Here is a 22,102-nt window from a genome sequence, read left to right as displayed (position 1 = left end):
TGAAAGACCATTGTCAGCCTTTTTAAATGTAGTATCCCATAATTTGTTTTTAGGATGTACATTGTAATGTTTATTTATGTTTTAGTTTTTAATGTCTTAATGGATTGCTCCTGCTTTCATTTTATTTTGATGCTTAATTCCTTTGTTGTAAGTTTTCAGTTGTTACTCTCCATTATTCTGTATTATTTTGAAGTGTCTGTGCTTATTTTGAGGCATTGAATGTTTGCCTTTTTATGTGTAAACCGCCCCGAGTCCTTCTGGGGAGAGAGGGCAGTCTAGAAATAAAGTTTTAGCATTATTATTATTATTATTATTATTATTATAGATAAGGCTGGCAAAACTAACCTTCTGCAGCCAGTTTTGTGGGTCAACAGACACTTATTCTTTGCAAAAAATAAATGTGTGTCTGTTGCCCATTCAACAGATATGTGTGATTCTGATTAGATGTATGAATAAGATTTTGTCATATTACCCAGTTGGTGGTTAATCACATGTGCTAATGGTGTCTCAAAGCTGTGAAATGCATTGCAGATTGAACAAAAGCGGGATGCAAAATTGTACAGCAAAATACTCCTTGGCTGAAGTGGATTTGGTTCCATTCTTTTCAGTATAACCTAAATTGTAAACTGAAAACACTTTTCAACCTCTCCAGATCCAGGGCCTGCAACATGAAGATGCAGTGCTTTCATTCTAAATCAGATGGAAAGAAAGATGGGGTCCTGATTGATCTTATTTTTTTCAATTCAACCCAACAGGGTAATAGCTGCCACAGTCCTTTTTGTGTTATTAGTAAAAGAGATCTGACTTTATGCATCTGGTTTCCCCTGCTTTTAAAACCCCCTCTTAAATGGATATGATTCCACCAGAGCAACCCACATATAAGATCAATCTATATATGAGATCAATTCAGATATTAGGTCAGAGCCAGGAGCATTGTAAATAAGCCTACAAAAGTTGCTTTCTTTCTTGAGGTGAGCAGATAATGTATAGATAGCTCCCCAGAAGCCTCTTGTATTTCAATACGTTGTGTAGAAGAGGGAGATACTGCATAATTTCTGTTCTGCTTGTGTACTCATGCACCTATGTGGAATTTCACATAGTTGCTTACAAGCAACTCTATGTTGTTTATGGCCACCAGACTAGTGTTTACATACAAGGTTGCATTAGTGTATCTTGTTCAACCAACTGAAGACTCTTTGTTCTAAAGTAGTGTTTCCCTATGTGGTTTCCTCCAGATGTTTTAGCCTTCCATTTCCATTACCCCTGACCAATTATTACTCTGGCTGGGGATGATGAGAGTTGTAAACTAAACTTTTGGACCTGCATCAGGGATGACTACTACAGAGCCGTGCAAATAAGCAGTGTAATACATCCTTTCTTACATGGCCCTGTTCTTGTCCCAGCTTCACAAAACATGGCTTTCCGGATGAGGTCCCATTTTATTTCCTTTGCTGTAAAAATATGTAAATAAAAATAGTTTAAATTGTATGTAACATCCTGGTCTTCTTGTTCTGTAGTGAATACTGATAATTTCATCTCTAAAGGCATATCCATGCATCTCTTTCTGATGATTAGTTCACATCCCTGGGTTGTCACGTCTCCTGCCAGCCTTCACGGCAGGGTGGACAGGACAGTAGACCAGCATGGATTCTTCTGTTCATTTAATCCAATTGTTGAGTACTTAAAGGTATTTAGGATTGACATGTGCAGTTTTCTCTTGCTGTTCTGTGTTATTTTCTAATTTCAAGATTCAATGTATGATCAAAAACTTCACTTAATACTGAGTTTTGGTGGAAGGTAGAGTTCTCTTTTTTTTTTTTACAAGGACATAAATTCTAGTTACTGAAACTAAACCCAGAGTTATATCTAAAAGAAGGTTGCCTTTTAGTGTACAACATTCTACAATCTATTTTATAGATTCATACTTGAGGACCTAGAGATTCCAAGAGGGAACATTTTAAATCAAATCAATGTCAAAACTACTATTGTGGAACAACAGCTGTATTGCTCTTACAGAAGGGACCACCTATTGATTGGAACTCTTATTGTTTTTATCAATTTCTTTTTTCTGGTTACTCTGTTGGTTCTGACAATTACTGTCAGAAAATGATCATCTGCAGTTAGCTCTGTTGCTTGCAGAACTGATCAGATCAATCAATCAATCAATCAGCCTCCCTTCTGATATTTTTCTGGTTGACTTGTCATACAGGGTTAGTCAAAATGAATAGGCCAATAAGAAAATTAATTTTAGACGAGTGTATGTTTATTGTAACCAAACTACAGCTACGTATCGACAGATAAATTATCAAAGTTTTGTCTCACCTTCAGAGATGTTCGATATGGGCGCCCCGTGTGACACGGCAGATGTCCAAGCGATAGTCCAGTTCATTCCACATCCGTTGCAGCACATCCGACGTAAGGAAAGGATGCACGAATGGATTCCACTGTGTCTTCGGAGACACGCGGTCATCCTGTGGTTTTACCCTTGCATAAGCAGCCCGTCTCCTCAAATTGCTTTACCCACCTCGCAATGGAATGTCGATGAGGTGGTTCCTTGCCATACTTGGCTCGAAATTCTCGCTGGACCGTAATTACTGACATTGTTTTAGCAAATGTCATCACACAAAACGCCTTCTCTTTGCCTGATTCCGCCATTTTGAAAACAGCGACTCCTAGCGACGCCTAGCGGCATTAACGTACATGTGTGTTGCTCAAAAAAAACTTTGATAGTTTATCTGTCGCTACGTAGCTGTGGTTTGGTTACAGTAAACATACATTTGGCTACAATTAATTTTCTTATTGGCCTATTCATTTTGACTAATCCTGTATTATCACATTATCCTTTCATAGTGCAATTCATTTAACTCAGTGGTTCCCAACATGTGGCCTATTGACCACCAGTGGTCCGCAAGAACTAAAATATGGTACGCAGCCTACACCATTACGAGAGCAACTGGTCTCACAAAACTCTCTTATAGTGCCAAGGCTTATTAAATATGGTTTTCTGTAGGTGAGCAGATGGCAACTACTGGATGGCATAGGTTCTGTATCAGAAACTAGAACTGATGTTGTCTAGCCAATGCAATTTTCTTAATCAGTGCCCCAAGTAATCAAACCTAATTTAAAGTTGACCAAAAACTGATTCGTAACCTTGTTGGTACTAATGTTGGAGAATGGTCTCGATCAAAGCAGTCCCTGGTCAAGTGGTCCCTGGTCAAAAGAAGGTTGGGAACCACTGCTTTAACTGCTATGGTTGCCTCCTAAGGAATCCTAAGATTTGCAGTTTTGGGAGGAGTACTTCCAATCATCAGCCAAAGATCTTTTAGGTCTCACTAAACTACAAATTCAAGAATTTCTCAGGATTCAGCCATAGCAGTTAAAGTGAATAACAGAACCATAACAGCGTAGTATGATATCGTCCTGAGAATGCTTTTCTATCAGTATAAAAATCCAGAAAAGCATATCTTGTGCTACAAATATAAGAAAATGCAACATTCCTCCTGTCTGAGATTTCCAACTGGCCCTGGATGCTTGAAAGAAACGATTATACCATTGTACAGTATAGCTACAGATCAGATCTCATTTCCTGGTAACATGCTCTGCAACACAAAAGGTGTTGCAACCTTGAAGCTCCATTAGTTGTTGTCCCAGGACACTGTGTTCCATTCCTATGCCAGGTTTTCCTATGTTTTTCATTATTCTACTTTGATACTGCTGGTCAGTAGAAGAATAACTCACCTTATCGTTCTTTAAATAGCACGGTACTACAAGTAACAAACAGCATTAACAAAATGTTATGAAAGTTCAACAAAGATGGTGCAAGATTTTTACTTATCCAGAATCCTTCAACACACAAGATGAAACAAAAATTAGTGGGCAAGGGAAACAAATGAAAGTGCAAAAAAATGTTTTGGTGGATTGGCCATTGTTGGTTTGGTTGTAGTCTCAATGGGGAAAAGAGGTGTTAAAGTTTTTGACTTACTGGTTCATGTAATAATTTCTCTCCAAATGATTTCACTCCAAAAGAGCATTAATATGAACTACTAATCTAACTAAGAGATAGGAGAACAAGTAAACCTTATGGCTTATATATACATGAATCTTCTATTAATGCTATAAAATAAAACTTCATTGACCATCCCATCTTTCTCTTGTTCATTGTATGGCAATAAAAGTATTGTTAAACAATTGGCATTCTATACTTCAATTCTTAATAAACATTTGCAGTAGGTTGTAACTAAGTCATCTCCAACGTATTTTGAAAGCTAAGTTACAAGGGATTTAACCTGTTGATTATGTTTGTAAATGAGTAGCAGGACAACATACTGTGGAAAAAGAAAACTGTGACTAATAGTGAACTTGATTTAAAAGATTGACTTCCTCTAGAACAATGGTTCTCAACCAGAGAGTCCCAGATATTTTGCCCTTCAACTCCCAGAAATCCTAACAGTTGGTAAACTGGTTGGGATTTCTGGGAGTTGTAGGCCAAAATACCCAGGGACCCACAGGTTGAGAACAACTGCAGAAGATACCATAAAGTCATGCTGGAGGACCTAGGAAATTCCTAGAGAGGGTGGTTCTGTGGTATCTTCTGGATTAAGAAGCATTCCGTAGAATCCTGGATAGGACATATTTTTAGATGTAAGTAGGGACCCTTCCACACAGCCATAGGTCCTGAACCGAGGTCCTGAACCGGTGCCTGGCCGCTGTAATGGTCTGGATGAGGGCGAACAAATTGAAATTAAATCCAGACAAGACAGAGGTACTCCTGGTCAGTCGCAAGGCCAAACAGGGTATAGGGTTACAGCCTGTGCTGGATGGGGTCGCACTCCCCTTGAAGGCGCAGGTTCGCAGCTTGGGTGTGATCCTGGATTCATCGCTGAGCCTGGATCCCCAGGTTTCAGCGGTGACCAGGGGAGCATTTGCACAGCTTAGGCTCGTGCGCCAGCTGCGCCCGTACCTCGGGAAGTCTGACTTGGCCACGGTAGTACACGCTCTGGTCACATCCCGCCTTGACTACTGCAACACTCTCTACGTGGGGCTGCCCTTGAAGACGGCCCGGAAGCTCCAGCTAGTCCAGCGCGCGGCAGCCATGTTACTAACAGGAGCGGGACGCAGGGAGCACACAACTCCCTTGTTGTTCCAACTCCATTGGCTGCCGATCTGCTACCGGGCCCAATTCAAGGTGCTGGTGCTGGCCTACAAAGCCCTAAACGGTTCCGGACCAAAATACCTGTCTAACCACATCTCGGCTTATGAGCCCACGAGGACTTTGAGATTGTCTGGGGAGGCCCTTCTCTCGATCCCGCCTGCCTCACAGGCACGTCTGGCGGGGACGAGGGATAGGGCCTTTTCGGTGGTGGCCCCCCGGCTATGGAGCACCCTCCCTGTAGACATCAGACAGGCGCCCTCCCTCATGGCATTCTGTAAGAGACTAAAGACGTGGTTCTTTGAGAAGGCGTTTGATTAAGTGCTATGACAATTGGCAATGATGATTGGAACGGAATATGGAAAACGAGATTGGATTGTGATTCTACGATGAGACGTCGTGAATGTTTTAGTGTAATTGTAGTATTAATAGGGATGTTGTTGTTGGTTGTGTAATTGTCTTATTGTAAAGTGCTTTTATATGTTGTACACCGCCGTGAGTCGCCCTAGGGCTGAGAACGGCGGTCTACAAGTGCAGTTAATAAATAAATAAATAATAAATATAACTCAGAATACCAAGGCAGAAAATTCCACAATATCTGCTTTGAACTGGGTTATCTGAGTCTACACTGCCATATATTCCAGTTCAAAGCATAAAATGTGGAATTTTACTCAGCTGTGTAGAAGAAGCCTAGGTTAAACCATGAGTAGTGGCCCCTTGGGGATGGGGGTATTACTACACTTTGTCAAGTTTCTTACCCTTATTATTAGACCTCTAATTTACATGGTTTGTAAATTAGGGGTTGATTGCATTATACTTATTTGGGCACAGGGCATGTTGTTTGGTGTACCTACAGTTAAGAAACACTGGTGATAGTTTCACATCACACCGCTCACCCACTTTTCTGCATAAGTTACAGAAAGATAACAGAACAGATGGAGCTGATTTTGTAGTTTTCCTTCCAGATGTTTGTGAATGAGTGTTTGGGGGAAAGATAAAATAGAATCACCATGTGTCCTTGCTCTACCCCTGATTGTTATGTACATGGCTGTGCTCCTCTAAGTGTGGTGCTGTTATGTTCTTTCTAGTTGACTCTGACTCATTGTGACCCTACTGTAGGGTTTTCTTGGCAAGATTTATTATGAGAGAGTTTGTCATTACCTTCCCTTGGCTATGAGAGAGTGACTTGCCCAAGGGCACCCTTGTCTCCAAAAGTCCTAATCCAATGCTCAGATCACATACAATGCTGGCAGTGTTAAGCGTGTTTATTAGAAAACAGATCCCAAGGAATACACTGGTATTTTCCTGTGTTACCAAAGACAAATGAATAACATCACATTATACTGGAAGAACTGTTTTGGATTTTAAAATTATTTTGTGCCTTCTGGTTTAAGAGAAGCTGAGCATATTTGGCAGGCTGTTTGTATAGATCAGTGTTTCTCAACCTGGGGTCGGGACTCCTGGAAAGGGGGGGGTCACAAGGGGATGTCAGAGGGGTCACCAAAGATCATCAGAAAACACAGTATTTTCTGTTGGTCATGGGGGCTCTGTGAGAAGTTTGGCCCAATTCTATCCAGAATGCTCTTTGGTTGTAGGTGAACTATAAATCTCAGCAACTACAACTCTCAAATGTCAAAGCCTATTTTCCCCAAACTCCATCAGTGTTCACATTTGGGCATGTTGAGTATCCATGCCAAGTTTGGTCCAGATCTATCACTGAGTCCACAGTGCTCTCTGGATGTAGGTGAACTACAACTCCAAAACTCAAGGTCAATGCCCACCAAACTCTTTCAATATTTTCTGTTGGTAATTAGAGTACTGTGTGCCAAGATTGGTTCAATTCCATTGTTGGCAGAGGTCAGAATGCTCTTTAATTGTAGGTGAACTATCCCAGCAACTACCAAATGACAAAATCAACTCCACCAGTATTCAAATTTGGGTGTATCGGGTATTTATGCCAAATTTGGTCCAATGAATGAAAATACATCCCACATATCAGATATTTACATTACAATTCATAACAGCAGCAAAATTACAGTTATGAAGTCGCAATGAAAATAATGTTATGTTTGGAGGTCACCACAGCGTGAGGAACTGTATTAAGGGGTTGCGGCATTAGGAAGGTTGAAAATCACTGGTATAGATGCATGTGTATGTTCTATGGTTGGGAACAAAAAATTACTATAAGATAAAGATTCTAGGGCTTGTAGCCCAGAAACTATCCAAGCCCTGATCTGGAGGCACATCAGGCACTAACCTTATTGAAATCAAGCCAGTTTGGTTCTGGTCCATGCCTGGGCAAGGTAACTGCTTGAGAACCCTTCTTTGTGTTCTGTGGTAGACGAAAGATGAGATCAATATAGTTGGGCTTTGTGCTGAAAAAAGCATCAGTTTAAAGCTTTCTTGTGCTTTATAATGGGTTTGGGATTCTTTTGTCCACAGCAATGGAAGCAGAACAATTGGACTTTACATGTCTCACCTGTGTGTAATGTAAGAGGCACTACTCTTTGATATAGGCATTGGGTGGGGTCTTTTAGAAGTGATTGAAGTATACCAGTTTGTGTATTTATAGTTATAATGATAGTCAACAGGGGGGAGTGGTGTTGTACGACAACTCTGGAGACCAGGATTCACATCCATGCTCTGGCACAGAAATCCATTGGATTATCTTGGGCAGGGCACACTCCTTCATCTTTGGAGGAAGGCAAAGGCAAACTCCCTCGGAACAAATCTTGCCAAAGAAAGCCGTGCTAGGTTCACCTTAGGGTCAGCCATGAGTCGGAAATGACTTGAAGGCACACAATAATAAAGTGATACATCAGTGAAATATGTCTGGGGCATTCTAATACCTGTTGAAGGCCTGGGAGTGTTTTATGATGCTTGTTTTCTTGGCACACAAGGACAGGGATCAGAAAGGCCCTTGACAGATTTATAGTCGCATCCTTTCTATGGTTGTTTATAAGTTGTCTGGAAGAGAAATTGAAGAAAAGTGTTCTAAATAAAGACTGACTTAGTGAAAGACAACCAATCCTGTCTGATTTTGGAAGCTAAGCAGGGTCATCTCTGGTTAGTACTTGAACGGGACACCACCAAGGAATAGTAGGTGTACTTTTTCAGAAGTAAAAAGGTAAAGGTAAATGTTTCCCCTTAACATTAAGTCTAGTCATGTCTGACTCTGGAGGGTGGTGCTCATCTCCATTTCTAAGCCAAAGAGCCAGCATTGTCCATAGACACCTCCAAGGTCAGGTGGCCAGCATGACTGCATGGAGCACCGTTACTTTCCTGCCAAAGCGGTACTTATAGATCTACTCACATTTGCATCTTTTCGAACTGCGAAGTTGGGAGAAGCTGGGCCTAACAGCAGGAGCTCTCCCCGCTCCCCACATTCGAACCACCAACTTTTCAGTCAGCCAGTTCAGCAGCTAAGTGATTTAACCCGCTGCGCTACCAGGGAAGGTAGAGACTAGCAAAACCACCCCTGAATATTCCTTACCTTGGAAAACTCTATGTAATTTATTTATTTATTTATTTATTTATTTATTTCTTGCATTTATTGACCGCCCCTCTCAGCCCGAGGGCGACTCGGGGCGGTGAACAACGACAAAGAAGACAGTGTACAGTGAATCAAGACGATACAGACCAGACAGATACAACATAACATATACATATACTAAAAATCCGCTTCGTCAAGTCCTGGGGTCATAGCCAAAATTCATAGTCCTAGTTCATTCCAGTGTCATTTAATACATTCAGTTGAAGGCCTGCTCGAAGAGCCATGTTTTTAGGCCCCTACGAAAGGCGTCAACAGGTGAATACAAGCTTCTGAAGACGAGGGTTGAGACCCATCCCTACATAGTTGCCCACCCCTATCTAGCCCAGGAAATCTGGAACAAAATCATCTGTATTACAGTTGGGGATATCTATTCTTCCATGTAATATTGTGCACACAAGTTTTCCTCCTGGAGACATGCTTCTCTTGTTTATAATGTCTTTAGTACCCATCAAACTGGCTTTCCCAGCTGTCCCTTAGAGAAGAGAGTCTGAAAACCCGTACCTATTCAGTAGTGGCTGTACAACCAGGATCAGGTGTCTTTACTGCAGGATTTTGTTTTTGTTTTGACAATGAAAAAGACTGGCTTCAGTGATATGGCTAGCATAGTCAACTTTCAGTGAAATATTCAGAGTAGTATTAAGCCTGAATATGAGAGAGTACTCTACATTGATACATGTGATCAGGTTTCCTCTAGGGTTGGCAGCACAGCTATTTTGGGCAGCTCTGTTGGCAGATGCTGCTCTGACACATCCTGTCGGAACTGAAAATGTCAGGTGAGAACCTGTGCTACATGTTACTTTGTTTGCATTGTTGAAAATATGGCACTGCTGGAGTGTATCTGTGGCAGTTTCTTCTTTAAGAAAACAACCCATCTCAATCTACAGTAGTGTCCTTTGGATGGTTTGGGCCATTTCCTGATTTTAAATATGGAGAAAGCAGTTTGAATGCACATGTGCAACTTTCCTATACATTTGTTTTCAAGGCCCTTTTAAGCATGTACTTAAAAAAAAATTGACAGTGCACAGCAAAATGCCCCAAGGAATAGATAAAGTTGATAATGCCAAACTGTAAACATTTCACTCAGGCTTGTTTTTTTACAGATGGACTAGACTTGCTTATTTTAGTAATTAGAATGATCTCCAAAAGCAGCTTCCTTGTCTGAATATAACTGATTCATGACCATACACGAATTTCAAGAAATATCCAGAACCACTCCTGTTCAGAGTATTTTGGAAACATTCTCGGGGACAAAGTGAAACTGAGAGATGAAAAGAAATAGTTGCTTTCTTTATAAATGTAGGGTTGTTTTTTTTACATGACACCTCTCCCCAAACACAGACACTAAAATAGGGCACATCTGTGCCATGGAATTAATGGAGCTTGACACCACTTTAATTGCTGTGGCTCAATACTAGGAAATCATGAGAGTTATAGTTTTACAAGCCTCCTCTGGCAAAGAGTGCTGATCTATCATGCAACTGAAACTCCCAAGATACCATAGTATTTAAGCATGGCTAAAGAGGTGTCAAAGTGGTGCTAATTCTACAACAGTGATTCCCAACCTGTGGTCTGTGGACCACCAGTGGTCCACAAGAACTAAAATGTGGTCCATGGCCTCACCGTTACTACACCGTTGCAACAAGAGCTACTGGTCTTGCAAAACCCTCTTATTGTGCTAAGGCTTATGAAATACGGTTTTCTTTGGGCGTGTAGATGGCGACTACTGGATGGCATATGTTCTGTATCAGTAACTAGAGCAGATGTGGTCTATCTAATGCAGTTTTCTGAATCAGCACCCCAAATAACCAAACCAAATCTAAAGTTGACCAAAAACTGATTCGTAACCCTTTTGGTACTAATGTTGGAGAGTGATCGCTGGTCAAAGTGGTCCCTGATCAAAAAAAATGTTGGGAACCACTGTTCTACTATATAGACGCAGACTCTGATATACAGAAACAGAATCAGTCTCCCTTTTGTCACCCACTACATCTTTTCTCCATTGTAAAATTGGCATTTGTTTCTTTCTGTACCAGTCTAATCTATCACCGTCACACCAGTCGCTCTCATTGCCACGATGTAGTAATGGTGAGATTGTGGACCATATTTTAGTTCTTGAGGAGTACTGGTTGGGAAGCACTGATAAAACGAATGCAGTTTGACACCACTTTACCTGCCATGGCTCAGCGTTCTTGAATTCTGGGGTCTGTAATTTGATGAAGCACCAGCACTCCTTGGAAGAGAGGGCGAAAAACTCAGTAGAACTACATGTTTTATTATTTAATTTCACTAAGCAATGGGTTTTAAGTGGATTCAAAGTGCATTGATTCTACAGTGTAGATGCACCCCTGTGTCACTATCATGAAAGCTCTGTTTACTTAGCCTACATTATGCTTACAGAATTTGCTGAGAGCTGTTGTAGTTTTGTTTTGTTTTGGGTAGAGGGGGATTGCTTCATGAAAAATTCTGCAGTTCCTTAATCCTGATTAATTGAATAATGTTAACCCTGCAAACATAATGGAAACAGTGTTTTATCATTTAATGGATAGTTCAGCTTTCAAACATGTTAGAGTTTTTCCAGTATGAAAATACCGCTTATATTTTGCAGGATATTAAATACAGTTAAATGATAGCTATTATGTCAGCTTCTTGTTCAGCTGGATTTCTCAGGAGACTAATTGAATTTGGATACTGTAATTAGGCCCACTATCTTAGAAAGTTTCCATAGTGAAAAGAATTGTATGAAAGGAATGATTTGCCAATGACAACTCTTTCTGTTGCGGGAAGCAATGCTGATGGAATTTTCTTTCTGAGTAAGCATTTCATCCTTATAAACTTGGGGCATTTGATGTTGTGTCATTGCTGAAGCCAAGCAGATGTGCATAGCAGTGGTCCCTTGGGTTCCAACAAGTACCATATAAAAGGTGAATGCTGATGAATGTGCCTACACAACGGTGTTCAGCAGCTAATACCCTGATCCATTTACCATCACTCCTTGACTGACATTAGAGTCACAGGACAAATATCGGCATACTGGAAGAAGCAAAAACTACCAGCATTGAAGCGATGCTCCTGTGCCATCTACTCTGCTGGACTGGCCACGTTGTCTGAACATGCAATCACCGTCTACCAAAGCAGTTACTATACTCCCAACTCAAGAATGGAAAATGGAATTTCGGTGGGCAGGGAAAGAGATTTAAAGATGGGCTTAAAGGTAACCTTTAAAACTATGACATAGACACTGAGAACTGGGAAGCCCTGGCCCTTGAGCACTCTAACAGAAGGTCAGCTGTGACTAGCAGTGCTGCAGAATTTGAAGAGGCATGAATGAAGGGCGAAAGGGAGAAACGTCAAATCAACCCTGATCAGGACCGCCTTCCACCTGGAAATCGATGTTCTCACTGTGAAAGAACATGCGGGTCAAAATAGCAACAACAACAACAAGAGTAACTCTATTTATCTCCCCAAGGGGACTCGGCAGATTCCAACATACAACGGCGAACATTCAATACCTCCATAAACAGACAAATATCAAAACAACACAAGATCCTAACATCAATAAGTTAAAAACATTCACTTTGACATAAAGAAGCCAACTATTGTTCACCAAGTTGTGCGGGTTGCTCGTAGGGCTCCACAGTCACCTACATATCCACTGCCAAGACACTGCACTTGGAAGGCCATCATACTTGGACAACAAGGGATCGCCTAAGTAAGAAGCACAGGATCCCCATGAAAGGGAAAACTGTGAATAAAAATGTTTATTTTTTAACATAAGAGAACACCTCCCTGGGAAGTTTTAGTTCCTCCAGCATGAATCTGGTCAACCTCCACTGGAAACCGACCATAGTTATGTCCTGGAGGGCCTAGAGATTCTAGGCAAGACATTTTAAAGAAATCCATGAATAATCAAATCTGGAAAAATCAAACTTGCAAATGCAGAAGGATCACTGTGCTTTTAAAGGTGTCGTTAATAGGAATACAATAAAGGATATTTTGGGAGGTTTGTAGCATCCAAATTTTGGAATTTCTTCTACAGAGTGGCCTAGCAAGTTTGATATTCAGATACGATACTGAGCATTTTAAAATATTGCCTGGCATCTGCATCAGTCCTCACCCATCAGTTGTGCTGTTGTTTATGATGTAGTATATAATTGATTTTAGTGACACTTTTGGATTCTTACTGTTTGGGGTGCTAAATAACCTTAAATTGGATTATGTGGGTCAGAAGGCTAGGTATCACTCGAAATAAATATGCTCACCTGGGACTGAATGGTTACTGGCATCTTTAATGGCCTGTGTTTGGGAATCTTTCATATAGTAATGAATATTAAGATTTCTATATCCATCCATATAGTAATGAAAATTAAGATTTTTATATCTCTGTAGCTCAGAGAGGCCACTTTTATATATTGGGGAAGGGAAAAATGTAGGCATTGCCTCTTCAATAAGAATTCATCTTAAGTCCCAACATTTATAGCATTTCAGTAATTTAATGCGTCATTTGTGCCTTTAGATTGAAATACAATTCAAGCATCCAAAGAAAAGGGGCAGTCAAAAGTTAGAAGGGAATGTGAACACAGCACATACTGTTGTCGACAGTTTTTCAGTTTCTCACTCTGGAATGCTAGAAATTTGGAGACTGAAAGAAAACGTCATTTTGAGATATAAAATTCTTATCTGGAGGATAATGTCTACATTTTGCCCATTTATTTTAAGGCTGACACGGCTGGGATCTATTTGCTGTTCACTTTCCTACTTCTGTAGGTGGTTTATCAAGGAAAAAGTGGTTTGCTGAATACCTTTTCTCTTTTTCACCTCAATAGACTTTGTAAAAACACTTTTATGAGTCATCAAACAATACATGCTCATGTCTAATTATTCCACAGAGACTTTTTCTAACACTTTCCCTGTACTAAAACTTTCTACAGGAAATGGTTGGGGGAAACCCTCAGAAAGTAGTGAATAGCTTCTGTTCTTTAATGGTCAGCTTTATTAACTTTGCATCCCTTTGGCAGAATGGCTCTGTCCACTTCCTTTACTGGCTTGGCTCATATCCTAGGCAATACAGTGCCAGTTATTCTGGTTTTGTTTTTGTTTTTTGTTTTTGTTTTTGTTTTAGAAAATCTACACTTTTGGAAGATTATGAAAAATGCTGCCACTATGGGCATCTGCTTATGTACAAAAATGTTTAATGTGATTTTAGTACAGTAGACACATGTATTGCATGTGTCTACTAGGACTTATATAAAATCACGTAAAATCTGGAACTGCCACTTGCTGTCCTATGGAAGGAAGAGTAGCTGAAGGGAAGACTCACATGCCTGGGTGCAGACTGTCTGCTTTGAGCTCCCAAATGCAGCACCCTTTTTTTGGAGGTCTGGCTGCCCCAAATCATACACTTATTTGTGCCCAAAATCAGAGAAGTTAGCCATAGCAAAGCACTTGATGAACCAATTTGTACACAACGTATTATTGGAGAATGAAGAATTGTTGGACCACTTTAACAACCACCATGATAGACTACACAAGGAAGCCATTGAAATCCCCAACATGTGGACAATTTCAACAGAAAGGAGGAAACCATGAAAATGAACAAAATCTGGCTCTCAGCATTAAAAAAAAACTCTAAAATCATAACAGTAAATAAAGAACAGCATTCAAAAACAGGGGAACTCCAGACAAGAAACAATCAGGGCCAGCTAATCACCTCCCAACAAAGGACTCCGCCCTGAGTCCCTTTGGATGTGTTCTTATTCCCTTTGGGGAGATAGAGCAGAATATAAATAAAGTATTGTTGTTATTATTATTCCCCCAGGAGTAATAGCTACAAGACTATTCAATGCTAATCAAGGTGATCAGTTGCAGTATTCACGTTTGCCTCAAACAGACAAGAGTATTTTTCTCCCACCCTGGACATTCCACAAATACATAAGCATTACTTGCCTTGTTTCCAACAAACCTCACAACCTCTGAGGATGCCTGCCATAGATGTGGGTGAAATGTCAGGAGATAATGCTTCTGGAACATGGCTATACAGCCCGGAAAACTCACAGCAACCCAAATACAGCTGGGCTTCTGTCACTTCTCCTTGCCTAGGTAGGACTCCTTTGTCTGCCAAGAGAAGCGTATAGCTCCCTGCAGCTGGGCTTCCCATTGGATTTGGCACGTGGAGAGGAGGCTGCTTCCTGGAGCCAATGTGGTCCTTCTGTGCCCTCTTCTTCATCCATGGAGAGGAGTTTTACATACATGTATTACTAGCTTGTGTAATAAACTGAACAATTGTATATGTATAAGTTTCCTCTGAGCAATGGGGATATTAACAAGATCAAGCTACTTTTTAGTTTGAAACCCAAGAGATGGGTCTCACACATTTCTATGCTGAGACGAACATAAGATCATAGCTGAAGTCCTACATCAGAGCTGTGTAGCATTATCCTTCCCCTGTAGCTTTACACAGATTGTGCTATGCAACCATTGTTTTAAATATCAGAGTTGCACAACTGAATGAGTGTATCTTGAATGCACATAAGCAGCCACATGTGCAGGCATATCTGTGTGCATATGACCGTGCATGTGTATAATGGCAACTGTGAGCAGCTCTGCTTCTGCAACATTGGAGGAAAATGACCAACAGGATTCTGATCCATGTCAAGAAATCAGGGACGCTCAAGCACTAAGTCATATTCTTCTCTTGAGTTATTGTCCTCCTGGACCTCAACACCATCTGCTCACATCTAGCCTATGTTTCCTACTGTAGCTCAAGCACTCTACAACCATTTGGCTATGAATGAGAAGGGACTTTGTGTTTCAGAACTAGTGAGGATGATTATTCAAGAGCCTCAATTTTTAGACATTGATGCTAATTAGTCATGAAACAATGGAACAGGATGAGCAGATAGCTTCTTGGCTTGGCCGCATCGTGGGCATTTTCATCCCTTCCAAGCATGCTTCAGGTCAGTTTTCCCAGACTTAGGTGGTCTTTCCCCATGTTTACCAGCTGCTCTTGCTCCTTATGCCAGTGCCGAAAATCTAGTGCTTGATCCAGTGCCTCATTGTTCCTATGCCAATAGCTGAATACAGAATTGAGACATAGTAGAGGTTTCAGCCAGTGGGAAAAGGAAGGAAGAGAGAAATGTTTGTTTGTTTACTTACATTTAGTGCAACAAACAGCATTTCTCATTAGAATTAAACTACACATTTTTGTGTTTTTAGCTCAGATCCCACAGTATGTACACATCTGCTATCATTACTTCGACTTAAATCTTTGTTATATAGAGCCTTTGGACTTTGACCGTAATGCTCTACTTAGCTCTTTGGCAGGCAGACAAAGCAACTAAACTGAGAGCTTGAAATTCAAGCACTCAAAATCCTGTTTCAGTGATGGGGATAGTACTCACGAGAGAGCTAGACAAGAAAAGGAGGGGAGGCCACAGAGGTGGGAAATCCAAGCTGCTTTGTGTCTAGGATTTTGGCTTAAAAATTGAGCTAGTCAGATACTTTTAACAACACATTATGGGAATAACCATTAATTGGCTTGGTACATATAATAATTGCAAAAACAAAATAAATGAGATAACTGTTTGTAGAAATAATTACATTAATTATGTTTTTTAAAATGTAATGAAGTATTTATTTTGACATATGTCCATTCTCCTAAGGAACATGTAAACCTAGCCATTAGGCTTGTGCAATTTGGCTGGAAGGCAATCTGGTTTTGGCATCCGAATTTCATTGGGCACCCAGATCCATTTTTCAGGAGCCTCCCAAAGTCAGCTAATGGAAGTATATATATAGGCTAGGCAGCTGAAAGATCTGGGAAGATCCTCCCAACTAAACGATTCCGGCCCAGCTTACCTGTCTGAACGTATCTCCTCCTATGAACCATCTAGGAGCTTAAGATCGTCTGGGGAGGCCCTGCGCTTAATCCCGCCTGCCTCGCAAGTGCGATTGGCAGAGACGAAGGGCAGGACCTTCTCAGTGATGGCCCCCGGCTATGGAACTCCCTCCCCAAGGATATTAGATCAGCCCCCTCCCTTCTGACTTTCTGGAAAAAAGCAAAGACCTGGCTCTTTGAGCAAGCTTTTGAGAATGTAGCAAAATAGATAACATGGAACTATGAATGATGAACATGGAATGGCCAGATGATGTTACTGGATAACATTTTTAACAGGATGACACCAATGATTATATGCTTTAACGGTTTTTATATATGTTTTATATTGTAATGTTGATTGTTTTTAATGGCACTTTTATGAGTGCCTGACATTGAATTGTGCCAATCTGTAACCCGCCTTGAGTCGCTGTGTGGCTGAGAAAGGCAGGCTATAAATATCGTAAATAAATAAATAAATAAATAAATTGTCAACACTGGGGAACTTACAAGGCTTCCCTTTCCATTCCTGGGATCCTTCCCTTTCTTGCCTTCAAGGGAGTCTGGGTTTCAGTAACGGGGTTCAGGAAGCACCTTTCCTGGGACTCTTTTTTTCTTCCTTTCAAGGAAGTCTGGGTTTGAGCAACAGGGTTAAGGAAGCAGTGCGTGAGACACGTTACGGTGTTCTTCTATTCAGATTGACCCAACAAGCAGGCATCATAGGGAAACCCCATGCAAGCAGCATGCAGCCTTTTTGTGTGCTGCATGATGCTGAATAGGCGAGGAGGAACCATAATTGGCTGCCATGTGGTCCCGTCACTGATGAAAAACGTGATGGCTGGGCCCTTACCATTATGGTCATGCCAAAAAAGCTGAATTGGCTGAAGGGAACCAAAAACTCCAAATCTGTGCACAAGCCTACTAGCCGTTTTAAAGACTTTGCTCCTCTCCATTCTATTACAAAGACCACAGGTTTGCAATGAAATTCAGAATGAGAGTCCACGACTCTCCCTGTCTTACTTGGTGAACCTTTGCAGTCAAGTGAATTTCCATCTTCTTAGTCCAAGCTAGAGCTGCTACAAGGCTAAGACTTAACACACAACTTAGTCCCAATACAGCATGGTAAGGCTTCCCATCTGGGCTACCAAAGGTCTAGGAAAGTCCCCATAGCGCTTGGTGTAAGAAAACGGGTTTCTCAGTCTACTTCCCTTTCCAAAGCAGAGGGCTCATGCAAATATCTTCTCAGAAGCTACGCCAAGAGAAACTGACACCTGTGGCCCTTCTAGATTTTAGACCTTGGACACTTGTGCCTTTCAGTTTCATCTTTTCATGTTTTATTGTCAGTGGCATGGCCTTTGTCCTTGCATGTTTTACTTTTAAGATATCTGCATCTTTTCAGTTTTGTTAGTATGTGTTGCATTTCATTTTTCCATTTAACAGGATGCTGTGGGAGGAAATGTTCAGAAGTGTTATCCCAACAAAACTGCTTTAACAAATGACGCATTTTCTTTCTCTCTCTTTCCGTTCATGGTTAATCTTGGTAATTCACCAGCATAATCATTGATGAAATTCGCATATTTCTCAGTAAGGGGAAAACTCCATGTGTTTTGGTAAACAGTTTCACTCAGGTGCTCAAGTATAGCAAGTATCAGGTCAATTTCATGTCAACCTAGGCTCTCATAATGGGAAAGGGTCCAGGAGGACAACTTCATGTTTTATTTTGCATTCTCCAACATACTGCCTTTGATACTGGAGGTGGCATACACGTACTATTCTTATTTGTAGCACTTGCCTTGGCTCTACATTGCAATAACCACTTCTAGGAATTCTGATCCTGAACCCACTATTGTTGTCAGCCATGATATTGGTTTATGATGTTGTCTGATTATAATGCTTTATTGTTTTTAGATGTTGACTGTATTTTTGTGCTTGTTTTTAATTTGTATTTGCTGGGCATGTCCCTTGTAAGCCCTCCCAAGTCCCTTTGGGGAGCTGGAGGCAGGATATAAAAATAAAGTAGTAGTAGTAGTAGTTGTTGTTATTGATGATGATGATGACGACGACATTGGCCTCCATGAAATTATCTAATCAAATCAACATCACAAATAATTGAACAAATACCTCATATCAAAATCAGCAGAGGAGTATTTGGAGGATTATTGTGCCCAATGTAGTCACAATATAGAAAATTTCACTACCATGACAATCTGAAAAGATCCTGTCTGAATTCTACCAACATTTCTCTTGCCAGAATAAGCAATGCAGTGTTAGGTCTGCATAGTTCAAATCGGTAACTCTAGCCAGCTTTAACCGTATCTAAGTTCAAACTTTCTTTTCATACTGTAGTTGAAAAGCTAAATTGTGTTTAACTCTGGCAAAGAAAGTACGGGAGAGAACAAATTTGTGTGAGAAGGGATGAAGTCTATAATTTGGCATCCTGTCTTGATTTGTAAGAGCGCAGTTAAGAGATTGGCAGTATTCAGTGTGTTTGCAGCTGGAAACTCCAGAATTCCTCCAATTGAATATTGGGCTTTATTCACTTTACAGTCATTTCACATCAAGAGTCATGATCAGAAAGTCAAGATAATTTGTCATCTATGATGGCAGTTTATTCAGAGCACCAAGCAAAAGTCTTCATTACAAACTGCACAAAAATACAGTACCAAAACTTATTAGAAATGCAGTGTGGCATCCTTATCCACTGATTTAATATCCATGGGTTTTGCTTAGCCATGTTTTTTTTAAAAAATGCCCCTACTGGATGTGCTTATGACAGTCTCTAACTTTGCCAGTAAAATTCTGTGGTATGTGTCCTACCCATGTATAAGGTAAAGGAAAAGGTTTCCCTTTGACATTAAGTTTAGCCATGTCCATCTCTAAGGGATGGTGTTCATCTCCATTTCTAAGCTGAAGAGCCAGTGTTGTCCATCGACACCTTCAAGGTCATGTGGCCGGCATGACTGCATGGAATGCTGTTACCTTCCCGCAGAAGCGGTACCTATTGATCTACTCACATTTGCATGTTTTTGCATTGCTAGGTTGACAGAAGCTTGGGTTAACAGCTTCTATGTATAGTCAAATATCAAAGGTTCAGGGGGAGCGGGGGCTTGCAACATATCCTCCATGGATATGGGGGTCATACTGTCCTCAGTACTGCTTTGCAGACACTGAAGCCCAGGCATATGCAATGTATTTTCCACACTGTTTGCTCATGATTAAATAGTGTTGCTTTGCTATATTTACTACATTTTGTGAGTATAGGTATTAAATATTTGCCCACAAGGTAATGTTGTTGACATGATCTCCAGAATCTTATGCAAATTTCATCATGCATGAGAACCGCATATTAATCAGATGGAAAACATACCTGGTGTTTTGCAAGGCTCTAGACTGGCTTTTACTTGATAAATGTGTAATCGTGGATTTAGGCAATGCTTGACAAGTAGCTTAAAAAAATCAGCAGTCTCAGGAATGAAATGCAGGATTTTCTGTCTTTGCCTGCTACCCTGTCAGTTCCATTTCTAGAGGTGAATATTGCAGTAAAGCATTGATTTGAATTCTAGGCACGTATTTTTCCGTGGCACAGAGTGAGAGTGTGACTGCCCAAGGGAAAAGGTGAAAGTGCTTCCCATCACTCACCTTTCCTGCAAGTGATTAGGGCATGACACCGACTCCTTCCAGCGGGAATCCCAGGGAATCATTTTCAGAAAGATAGGAATTGTGATATGGAGCCCAGAAGGGGGGAAAATTGAAAGAATAAAGACCAATTAAGCTCTCTTTTTCTCTCCCTACAGATATTCATTAAGCCTCATAAACAGTCATCTGATCTTCACGGTGAGTTAACTAGTATGCTATTTAGTTAGAAATCCTATGCTTGCATTATGCATCAAAACACAAGACGATATACTTCTGAGTAAACGTGCATGCTGATCAGGACATGAAACCGTTGCCCAGATAGGCTCCTTTAGAAGAAATGCTGCAGTACTCCATAGAGTCTTTCTTCTTATTGAATTTCCCTTTGATGTAACTATGGTCAGTCTATATATTTCTACTTGTTTTTGTGAAGTTTAAATTATTGATTGACATATAAAACCCTGTACCAGATCTAACATAATAATTTGAGTCGCTTGTGCCTATGGCCACCAGTACCCTTACACTCACATTGTATGTTTGCCCTTTCTCCTTTGTATTAGATTAGCTTTGCTTTAAAGAAAGTCATATTGATCCTAAATCCAGTTTAGCCTGCATGGGATTTAAAATGCATCAAGCTTTGGAATGCTGTCATTCTTTTCTCAGAGGGCTTTCCACTTGACAGCAAATCTCTCACTGTTGCCTAGAAGGCTTTTGCTTCATGCTCTTGCTTCAGATTGATCTGCAGTGTGACAAAGAACTGCGTGAGACTTACCAACATCTTACTGTAGAACGCACTGTGTGAAAAGCAGTTGTATTTGCTTAGTACTGCTGGAGCATAGAAATTGTAAGAAGCAATTCCTCTTTTCAAGCAGACTTAGGGCACACGCGGCCACATGCAAATCAAAATATCAAAATTAGGTGCTGCCTAGTATTGCAGGTTGAAAACATTTCATTTGCATCCCTAACTTAACATTTTTCCCTGTGGTGCTTTCTTAACTAAATAGTGCTGCAACCTTGTCCACTGTTACATGAGAGTAAGACTCGCTGAACACAATGGAAATGGGCGTATGATTAGACATGCCTTGGATTGCTCTGCAAACACACGAATTGTGGATGCAAAAGCAGGATATGTAACAACTGGATAGAAGGTCACAGTTTATAGTAATGATCTGCTGATGTTCGCCCCTATTAAAACAACTCCACTAGTTGCCGATAAGTTTCCGATCCCAATTCAAAGTTTAGGTTATCACCTACAAAGCCCTAAACCGTTTAGGTCCTGCCTATATTTGCGACCGCATTTTCCCCTATGATTGGTGTGGACCCTAAGATCTGCTGGGAAGGCCCTTCTCTTGCTCCCGCCACCGACACAAGCTCGATTGGTGGGGATGAGTGAGGGCCTTCTCAATGGTGGCCCTCCAACTCTGGAACTCTCTCCCCAGGGAGATTACACTAGCACCCACTCTGACTACCTTCCGCAGGGACCTTAAAACATGGATATTCCAATGTGCATTTGCAAATGACTACGCCCCTGTCTATGATTGTCCAGACCTAATTAACTTCAGATTGAACTCAGCATGTCCCTAGCCCTATAACAGGCACGGGCAAACTTCAGCCCTCCAGGTGTTTTGGATTTCAACTCCCACAATTCCTAACAGCCTCAGGCCCCTTCCTTTCCCCCCTCAACTACTTAAGCCTGCCCTATAATCTATTTCTGCACATGCCCCTGCCCTTTCTAATCTTGATATGCACATGATAGTCTGTTTCTGGTTATTGAGGTTGGTTTTTCATTTATTTTAATTATTTTTATACTTTACTGTTTTAATTGTTTAATTAGTTTTTGTATGTTTACTGTGCTTTTAAATGTATTTTTTATTTGCTTAGCTTGTTATTATTGGGT

At 40.7% G+C, this 22,102-nt stretch overlaps 1 protein-coding gene across 2 annotated transcripts in view; it reads left to right on the top strand.

Annotated features, from left to right (window-relative positions):
• The window catches only part of SEMA4D (semaphorin 4D), a 124,315-nt gene that overhangs the window by 6,391 nt on the left and 95,822 nt on the right, over positions 1 to 22,102 (top strand). For both annotated transcript variants that reach the window (XM_060762028.2, XM_060762029.2), the window contains exon 2: positions 20,367 to 20,406. The gene's annotated coding sequence lies outside the window, so the exon portion shown is untranslated. The remainder of the gene's footprint in view (positions 1 to 20,366; positions 20,407 to 22,102) is intronic.

The sequence above is a fragment of the Anolis sagrei genome, chromosome 2 (assembly GCF_037176765.1).
Source record: "Anolis sagrei isolate rAnoSag1 chromosome 2, rAnoSag1.mat, whole genome shotgun sequence".
NCBI lineage: Eukaryota > Metazoa > Chordata > Lepidosauria > Squamata > Dactyloidae > Anolis > Anolis sagrei.
Note: the sequence above shows the minus strand (reverse complement) of the source record. Positions and strands in the feature narration are given on the sequence as shown.